The following is a 9,852-nucleotide window of genomic DNA, read 5'->3' on the forward strand; positions in this document are numbered from 1 at the left end:
TCCTCTCTCTCTCTACCCCCCCATTCCTCACCTGTCTGACAGGCCCAGCACTTCCCCCGCCTCCACAGGCTCTGTTCGCCCATCCTGAATCTCACCCTGACGACTCTCACTGTGAGCTCATGACATCCTCAAGCCTCAACATGGGGTCGGAGTGTGTGAAAATATTTAGGAAGCGCTGAATTAGATAATTTGTTGAGATCCGTGCTTTAACAGTGGAAACGTGAAGAAACAAGAAGGTTGGGGAATTTCGACCCTCTGTAATGTTATCAGACTGATGGATGATGGATGACAGCAGTTAAGTCTGTCTTGTGTTCTCCAGAATTATTTCACTACAGCACTTGCATCAAAAGAAATGTCAGAAGCTTGGAATCTGACAGCTGATTCCCATCCAGAATCATTTCAATTTCAACCAAAATGATTCATTGCTGGTGTTTCCTATATAATGATACATCCAAACAGTTCATGCTGTCAATACACTCCATCCAACAAAGCACTACACAGCTTGAGTCAGCTGCTGGTGGGCTGAGAATGGGAAATACAAAGACAGGAGCGATTTTGACAAGAAAACTGAAATTTCAAACCTGTTAATTATTCCGAAAATGTCTCAAAGTACCTTTATCAAGAAACCCAAGCTGAGAAAATAAGTGAACTGTTGCATCAATAAAGAATGGCAAAGACTGGCTTTCTACAAACATTGATTCCATCGAGGTCCCCAACCCTCACAGAAAATGGTTTTACCATAAAAGCAAAGTTATGAGCTGGCCCAAAGATCCAAGCAGGCTGGAATCATCTTGCTGTCATTTCCAAATCGGTTCAAATCTCTTCCATTCTCCGCAGTCCACTCCCACCTGTTTCCATCAAGTTCCTCTTGGAATTGTGCCAAACCTGAGCTGATGGGACATCCCGAAACTCTGGGCAATAACGGGTCTCCAACTTGATTATGAAGGCTGGACTAGGAGTTGCTTTTCCAATACTGGATCACTGTTACAGAGTGGCTCACAAACCCTCAAACATGGATAGACACCCAACAGTTTTGTCCCACAGGGACATTTCTTTTTGTTGCACTTTAACCAGGGTATTGGTCGATAAAGAAACTAGTGGCTGAGGATTATTAGCCTCCCCATTCTCATAATTTGCATAAAGCACAGTGTAATAATCCATAATAAACGCCACACCCTGTGCATAATTCTTCAATTTGGTTAAATCTGCACAGACTCTCTGGAGTCTAACAAAGCCACAACCACCCACTGTTATATCTTTAATTCCATTATTTTATTAAAGGTGTTGCAAGAGAATGAAAAGGCAAGAATGTATGAAATGGAAGAAAATTCAACAGCCACAGTGTCTGCTCTTTCTAAGAAGCCAAGTGCTGCTCTGCACACTAATGGGCTTTCCCTAACTTGTAAAGAAAAATTAAATTGATACAGGAATTTAATGTAATATTGGGTAATATGCACAGTGCTGAAGATGATGGGTTAGACACCAGATATTTATAGAAAATAATACATATTAAACGCTACAAGAATGCAAATGCACAAAATACTCTGCTTAAGTGTGGTGTTACTGTATGAATGCTTAATGTGTTTCACTTGTTTAATTTGTTAACATTTTACTAACCTGCTGATAAACAGGTTAACATCACTTAAAACAGTGGGCAAAGTAGTTTCATACAAATGCACTGAGAATTTTAATGTTTTTCAGCCAGCAACTTGAGAAAAATGACTGGAAACAAACTTTTCGAGAAACTCAAACTTTCTGAAAATCCCTCTTGGTGCAACTGGCCATTGGACCAAACCTGCTGGCGCTGCCCACTGAGGGAACACTGTGTCAAAATGATAGACAGTCCTGTTTAAACTGATTCAGCTCCTAATCATGTCAAGTGCAATACAGACAACAGGCAATACATTAGAGACCAGAGATTTGTTGACACACACACCATCTCCCCCAACACCCAAATACCCTGTCCCATTTGGGAAGGCTTCAGCCAGGGAGGTGCCCTGTGTATACAGGTGATAGTGCTACCTCACCTTTCACACGGTACATTAATAGGAGCTGAAATGTATCCGTTCTGGACCCTCACTGTTATCAGGGTTTATGGGCAAACAGGAGCCTACTGTTGATTTCTCTCTAGATCCTTCCTAATCATCTCTCTCTTGTCCCCACCAACCAGCTCCCCCATCCCCCACCTTAATCCCCAAGTACCACTCAGAGCAAACCGACAACATACACCCTCCAATGCTGCCCAGGTACGTGAAAGCTGATGCCAGCTTGATACATTTGATATTGATCCTCATGCAAAATGTGATGCTGGGGGAATACTCTGTGGCTGGCTAATGTCTGCTGCCCAGGACTAACCAATATTACCCCTAGATTCTCAGAACCCCAGTCCTGCCAGCACTCAGAATTATTGTCCTTTTGGATTTGAACAATTGGCTTTCACAAAGAGTTAAACATCTGTGGGGTACAGAGATCCAGCTGAATGAATTTGCTGTTGAGCAGAGCCACTGATTGGAACAGCACAAGACATGAAGAATTCCCAAGAGGGGGAGAGACTCTTTCACTTCATTCCACCGAAAGCCAAGGTGATGTTTTTTCATCACCGATTGGCGCAGTTGGCATTGGCCATGGCACAGATTCTCCCACAAGGTCAATGTGAGAGCAGCAAGAAATCCATTCATGGGACTTGTGAAAATGGAAAACAGAACCTAAAGATAAGTTCAAAAGATTACATTCTGATAACTTCAGAATATTATTTTTACAGAGCACATGACAAAAGCAACTGAACTTCAAACTTTATTGTAAACAGAATTGGGTGCAGAAAACAAAGCTTTTCATTGTCTACCTGGTGCCAGTGATGGATGACTGATTGATTTAGTTATCTTAGTACTGACAACATTCTGCAGTTGTCCAGGTTTAACCTGCAGTGTTCCACAGGGAACAATACTGGGCCCACTTTTGTTTGTCATTTATGTAAATGATTTGGTATTGCAGATGACACCAAAATTGGCAGTCTAGTGGGCAGTGAAGAAGGTTATCTAAGACTATAAGGTTAAAAATCCCACAACACCAGGTTAAAGTCCAACAGGTTTATTTGGAAGCACTAGCTTTCGAAGCACTGTTTCTTCATCAGTTGGTTATGGAGTATAAGGAGCAGTGCTCCGAAAGCTAATGCCTCCAAATAAACCTGCAGGACTATAACTTTTTTTAACTTTGTCCACCCCAGTCCAACACCAGCTCCTCAAAGTTAAGATTACAAGGAGCTTCTGATCAATTAGGTCAATGGGCTATGGAGTGACAAATGCAGTTTCGTTTGGATAAATGGGAGGTATTGCAATTTGGTAATACAAACAAGCTCAGCACTTACACAATTAATAGGGCCCTGGGTAGTGTTTGAAATTTGCATCACAGGTTGACAGGGAGGCATTTAGCATGCTTGCCTTCATTACTCAGACCTTTGAGTATAGAAGTTGTGACATCAAGTTGAGGTTGTACAGGACATTGGTGAGGCATCTTTTGGGGTATTATGTGCAGTTCTGGTTGCCCTGTTATAGGAAGGATGTAGGAGATAGTGAGGACTGCAGATGCTGGATAGTCAGAGTTGATAAAGGGTGGCGCTGGAAAATCACAGCAGGTCAGGCAGCATCCGAGGAGCAGGAGAGTCAACATTTCAGGCATAAGCCCTTCATTAGGACTGGGGAGAGGAAAGGGGGCTGAGAAATAAATGGGGGCATAGTTCCATCCCCTCTACTTTTCCCCAGCTCCACCTCCTCCTCCCCCTATTTATTTCACAGCTCCTTTCCCCCCTCCCCAGTCCTAATGAAGGGTCCTGCCCAAAACATTAACTCTCCTGCTCCTCAGATGTTGCCTGACCTCCTGTGCTTTTTCCAGTGCCACACTTTATCAGTTCTTTTATAGGAAGGATATTATTAAACTGGAGACGGTTTAGAAAATGTTTACCAGGATTCTCCTGCCTGGAATTGAGGGTTTGAGATATAAAAATAGATGGGAAAGACTGGGACTGTTTTCACTGGACTTTGGGAGGTTGAGGGGTGACCTTATTGAGGTTTATAAAATCATGAGGGGCACAGATAAGGTGAATGACAAGAGTCTTTTCTCCAACGTGGGGGAGTTCAAAACTAGGGGGCACAGTTTTAAGGTGAGAGGATAAAGATTTTAAAAAGGGCATGAGGGACAACATTGTTATACAGAGGGTGGGTAGTGTGTGGAATGAACTGCCAGAGGAAGTGGTGGATCCAGGTACAGTTACAACATTCAAAAGACATTTGGATAAGGACATGAATAGGAAAGGTTTGGAGGGATATGAGCCAAGCGCAGGCAAGTGGGACTAGTTTAGTTTGGGATTATGTTCGGCATTGACTGGTTGGACCGAAGGGTCTGTTTTCATGCTGTATGACTCTATAAGTTTGAGAATGAACTGGAATTTTATAAGATGCACCAGACAAGAGATCACATCAACTTTGTTCTGATGATATCCAAATCTCTTTTATCTCCCAAACCAAACTGATGCACATTAGTTCAAAGGAATTTTCTATTTTCTTTACAACGAGCAAGAAGACTGTAAAGAATGCACTCTGAGCAGTTTGTGAGGTATTTGCCTTATTTGTGAGTCAAAGTCCATCAATATAAGGAAATGGCTTTTCTGTTCTGAGCCCCTATCAACAAGTCACAGAATTGTTGACTTTGAGATCATAAAATGGTACCGACAGAGCCAAAATGACTGGAGAAAAAAAAATGTGGCATAAACCAGTTCTTTAATTAATATGGTTTGCAACACGGATTGTAAAATATTTAATAAGCACTCACAAAAGTATTGGTTTAACTTCTACACAACAAGAAAGGTGGAGGTTGTCATGGCAAAGGCACCTCATTACGGAGACACACCCTTTTTTAATGTGATTCATATGGTTATTGTCTCTGACAATTAGCACGACAAACTTTATCCCGCATACAAAAAAATTACTGGCAGTTTCTGGACAAACAGCCTATTGAACTTTAATCACACAATTCCACCTCAAACTGACTGAATTTACAGTCATTCACCAGAGTGAACATTGGTCAAACACCATAAAGTTGTTTTCTCTCTCTGTTCATTTTAAACAATACAAGTCCATTTCCTGTTTAAAATGAAAGCACCATAAGCAGCAAGAGAAATTCCTCCTGTTTTGTGTTTTTTTCTGTTGTTTATATCTTATTAACTACCTGTGGAATGGGTGTGTTTGTTTTACTGCTTACGTTAAGTCATGCTCAAAAAATGTAATGCAAAACATTTTCATGCCATGACATATCACATTGATTTAATATTATGTTTCCTCTTTTCATAAAACTATGCAACTCATGATCTTTAAGTATACCTCAACATACTACTTGATTAGGCCACTTATTATTGCTTTACTTAATCACCAATATCGCAACGAGGTTGGCATGTCCTGCTCTGTCTCTGCATTTTGAAATCTGCATCCCTGTGCACTTTTGAACAATTCTTTTTAAATCAACAAGATTCTTAAAGCTGCAAATGGCACTTTCTGACACTATCTCTAGATTGAAAAATACATAAAAATTAAACACATTAGCCCCTGTTGAATGTTTGAGCTTATTTGTCTTGGGTGCTTGTTGCAAAGGTATTTCTATCTTATTACATTAACTTATTTCCTGGCACTCTCTCAAATAGAGATCACTGGTGAGGCCAGTTCTGGTTCCCTGTTCTAGGAATGAGGTTATTAAGCTGGACAGGGTTCAGAAGAGATTTACCAGGATGTTGCTGGGAATGGAGGGTTTGAGTTAAAAGGAGAGGTTACATCGGCTGGGACTTGTTTCACTGGAGCAGAGGAGGCTGAGACGTGAGCTAATCGAGGTTTAGAAAATCGTAAGAGGTATCCTGAAGAAGGGCTTATGCCCGAAATGTCGATTCTCCTTCTCCTTTGATGCTGCCTGACCTGCTGCACTTTTCCAGCAACACGCTTTTAAGCTCTGATCCCCAGCATCTGCAGTCCTCACTTTCTCCATAGATCAGGTGAATGGCTGGTATCGTTTCCCTACGATGGGGGATTTCAAGATTAGTGGGCATATTTCTAAGGTAAGAGGAGAAAGATTAAAAAAAAACACGAGGATCAATTTATTTACACAGACAGTGTTTTGTGTGTGGAATGACCTTTCAGAGGAAGTGGTGGATGTGGGTACAATTACAATGTTTAAAAGACATTTAGATAAGTACACAAATGAGAAATGTTTGGAGGGATTATAGGCCAAGCACAGGCAGGTGGGACTAGTTTACTTGGGATTATGGTCTACATGGACTGGGTGGATTGAAGGGTCCATTTCCCTGCTGTATGACTAATACTCTATGGACACTACTTATGCTTCTAAAGTTGGGTTTGAAATTGACAGAGGGCATGGACAGAATTATTAGATTTATACATTATCTAATTTTTAATCTAATTCACTGTTAGTACTGCTTTGCTGGACACTTTACTCAAGACCAGTCAAGTCCCACATAAAATCCAAGTTCAAAGAGGAGACATTCTCAGGATAAAGCAGAAATGCAAAACAGAATTGGCTGACTCAGTTGGACAAGGATTTGAAATCCAGCAGAGATCCCAGACCCATGAAGATCTGTACATTTGGGTTTGCTGTTTGAAACAGAGGTAGATGGTAAGACTCAGTGGGTTGGATAAGAGGAATTATTTCCTTTCCTAGAGAGTCAATGGCCAATGGCATGCACCACAGGGATGGGAGGTGTAAGTGGGGTTGTTGCCGGTCTGAAAACTCCTCAGTGACAGGCCAGTTCCAGCTTTCAGAGTTAAACAGTGAGATTGTGATGAGTCACAATGAACTACAGTGTCCCAAAGCACAGTTCAATTGCCTCGGGGAGTTGGCAAGGAAGCCTGTAGATTTCTCTGAATGAGCTTAGTTTCTCTCTATTTCTTGCCTCTCCCAAGAGATTGTGTGGTTTTGGGGGTGGGGTTGTAGGGGGTGGGTGGGGAGGTGGAGCTTGGTCAATGGTGAACCAGATTACATCTTTGACAAGATAGACTTGCTTGATGAGTGCAATGATTCGTTTCTGAGTCTTCATTCCACGTGGTTGTAATTCACTTGAGGAATGGCAGAAAGAATAATCTCAGGCGTCACTGTGATCTGCCGTACTAGCTGTCGGTTTATCAGCTGCTTGTGGTTTTGGGCTTACCTTGCTAGATGCTACCAACAGAAGGTTCACAGGATCTGAGAGTCCAATGTATGCCTGTGAGGAGCCTGATAGTGTGCTATTTGTGGCCCAGGTGGGGGATAGCTGGGAGGGTTAGTGCAACATATGACCACTTTGGAAGGTGTGAAACCCACAGGATTTATGACATCTATCACCCCCTGCAGCACTGACAGCAACAGGTCAGTGGCTATTAACACCTAAAGCAGCTCTACATTGGTACACCATTCACATCATCACTCAATATTGCTGTGTTGAAATATTTACAAAGGATTTACATAATCCAGCTTGAACAAAATGTGCCCTTCATTCAGAGAGTCGGTCCTAAGCATTAATTGGATTTTTGTCTGACTTTCTCAAAATGAGGTGCCACTTTTGGTATATCGATCACTGGATGGTACTGAGCTTGAAAGGGTTAGCCAAGTTTATTTGAGGCCTTGCCAGACCCACCAGATACAGTTAAAGCCATGACTCTGTTTCCCGACATTGTGACTCTGTCTAGTGTCCATTCCACAGTGAGAACACTGTGCCTGATGTTGCAAAATATACTCCATCCATTTCAAAATGGATTAACATCAGATCTGGTGAATTCTGGAACTGGCTGGATAGGTTTGCTTTTTGTTATCAGCCTGGCATTGAAAGAGTGTGAAAAGTCATAATTGTCCTGCCTCGCAAACAATACAGTGGTAAAACCAGCCAAGTTTCAACAAAAATACTCTGAATTGCATAACCAGCTTTAGCCCACAAGAATTTTTGGAAAACAAGTAGCTTGTTTGGGCTGGTAGCCATCTGAAAATATCTACAGGTAGCTCAGATAATAGAGGCCTGTCTGACAGTCCTAACGATATTTTTATTAAACATTTAAACCCAGCAATAAAAGACTACTCTTTAATTTCACTCTTTTCAGAGATCACAATTTCCTTTTAATTACATTGGAAGTTTAAACAATTGGTAGTTCTCAATTTTTGAAACTGTACATAGGTATACTCTCCTTACATAGATCATTCGCTGTGTGAATTTGTACACACTTAGTGACAGGATCTGTCTAATATTTACTTTGCCATTGGCTTCTTACATTTTAGCTTGTTTTTCCAAACAGAGAAAAATATTCAAATTCTTTTTCAGGTTCTTTTTATCACAGACTCATCCCTCTCCTGAAGGACTCATCCTTACTCCCTCAAATTCCTAGCAATAATTTTCTTTTTCAAATATTTATTCATTTTCCTTCATCGTAGATTGGACAGCTGTAGATTTGCTGTTGCCTTACAAAGCTGCTTTCACATGCACAATCAGGTACAGTCAATGTCCTAATGATATTCCAGGGCTCTGGAATCTTTCTAGTGCAGAGCAGAGAGTGAAATCACTCCCAATACAATCATGTTCGAAAGATTAATCACACTGGATTTGAATTATTAAATCTGTACAGATCTCTCTCCACAGACGCTGCTGCAAGACCTGCTGAGTTTCTCCAGCAATTTCTGCTTTTGTTTCAGACTTCCAGTATCTGCGAGTGTCTTGATTTTATTATAGATTATTATAGATTATAAAGCGTCCCCTCCGAATGACATTGTGCAGCTAAACTGTGTGCCAATATTCCCTTTGCTTACAATGATAGTGAACACTTATATTGTGGCTTCAACGTGGAAAATTGCAGTCAGACTAGATAAAATAAACTGTACAGGGCAAGAATTCATCCAAAAAAATGGGACTTCAAACATGAACAGAGAAATGGAGAGGAGCAGTGCTTAATGGAAGGTGTCCCACAGGTTATGTAGATGGTGACTGAAAGATCAGCCACCAGTGGTCCAGACAAAAAAACACAATACAGAGTTCGAGGGCCAATGGATAGAGAAGCAAATCTGAACATTAAGGAAATTGCAGAGATAGGCTAGGCCGCAGCTAGGCCGCAGCTAGGCCGCAGCCAGACATACATCTGAAGGACAAGGTTTTTAAATTAATGCTCATAAAATGTATAAAATAAATTTACTCCAACTGTAAAATAAAACAAATATTGACTGCAATGTTTCAGCTCCAGCTGGTGAATCATTGCCTCTCGGGCTGCATAACTGACCTAGAATGTGCAATAATGCATATTACATCCTGATATAACACCCCTTTAATAACTCGTGTGATCCACAGTTCGACAATTTACTACCGTAATTCTAAACTGCAGTCAATATTTGTATTATATATATTTATTGTCTCTATAATTATCTCTACAGTAGAGTCTCTGTATAATGCTGATACAAAAAGGATCTATAAGAAAGGGCAGTTATAAAGGGAATGTTTTACACAGTTTGTCTTAGTGCTTCATAAATTACGTGTTGTGTTCGAGGTTGTAATATATATCACTGATTGTCACAGTGTGGAATGCTGCATAGTTAATGTTGGTGAGGTCGCGATTTTGGTGCACTGTGGATGAACAGATAATGCCCTCTGTTTTGGGTTAGTCCTGGAGAGGATGGTCACTCAGCCAGCCAGACAACAGATAGCCCTGTTTTATGGGTGACTGCTCAGTCACGCCTACAGTTGAAACTGGATGTTAAAGGAAATTTTAAAAATCTGTCATGGTAAGAGAACATGCTACACACACACACACACACACACACACACACACACACACACACACACACACA

General features: G+C 41.0%; 1 protein-coding gene across 9 annotated transcripts in view; it reads right to left on the bottom strand.

Annotated features, from left to right (window-relative positions):
* The window catches only part of casz1 (castor zinc finger 1), a 385,070-nt gene that overhangs the window by 348,916 nt on the left and 26,302 nt on the right, over window positions 1–9,852 (bottom strand). The gene's annotated exons all lie outside the window — the stretch shown is intronic.

This window comes from Chiloscyllium plagiosum, chromosome 34 (genome assembly GCF_004010195.1).
Source record: "Chiloscyllium plagiosum isolate BGI_BamShark_2017 chromosome 34, ASM401019v2, whole genome shotgun sequence".
NCBI classification, from domain to species: Eukaryota; Metazoa; Chordata; class Chondrichthyes; order Orectolobiformes; family Hemiscylliidae; genus Chiloscyllium; species Chiloscyllium plagiosum.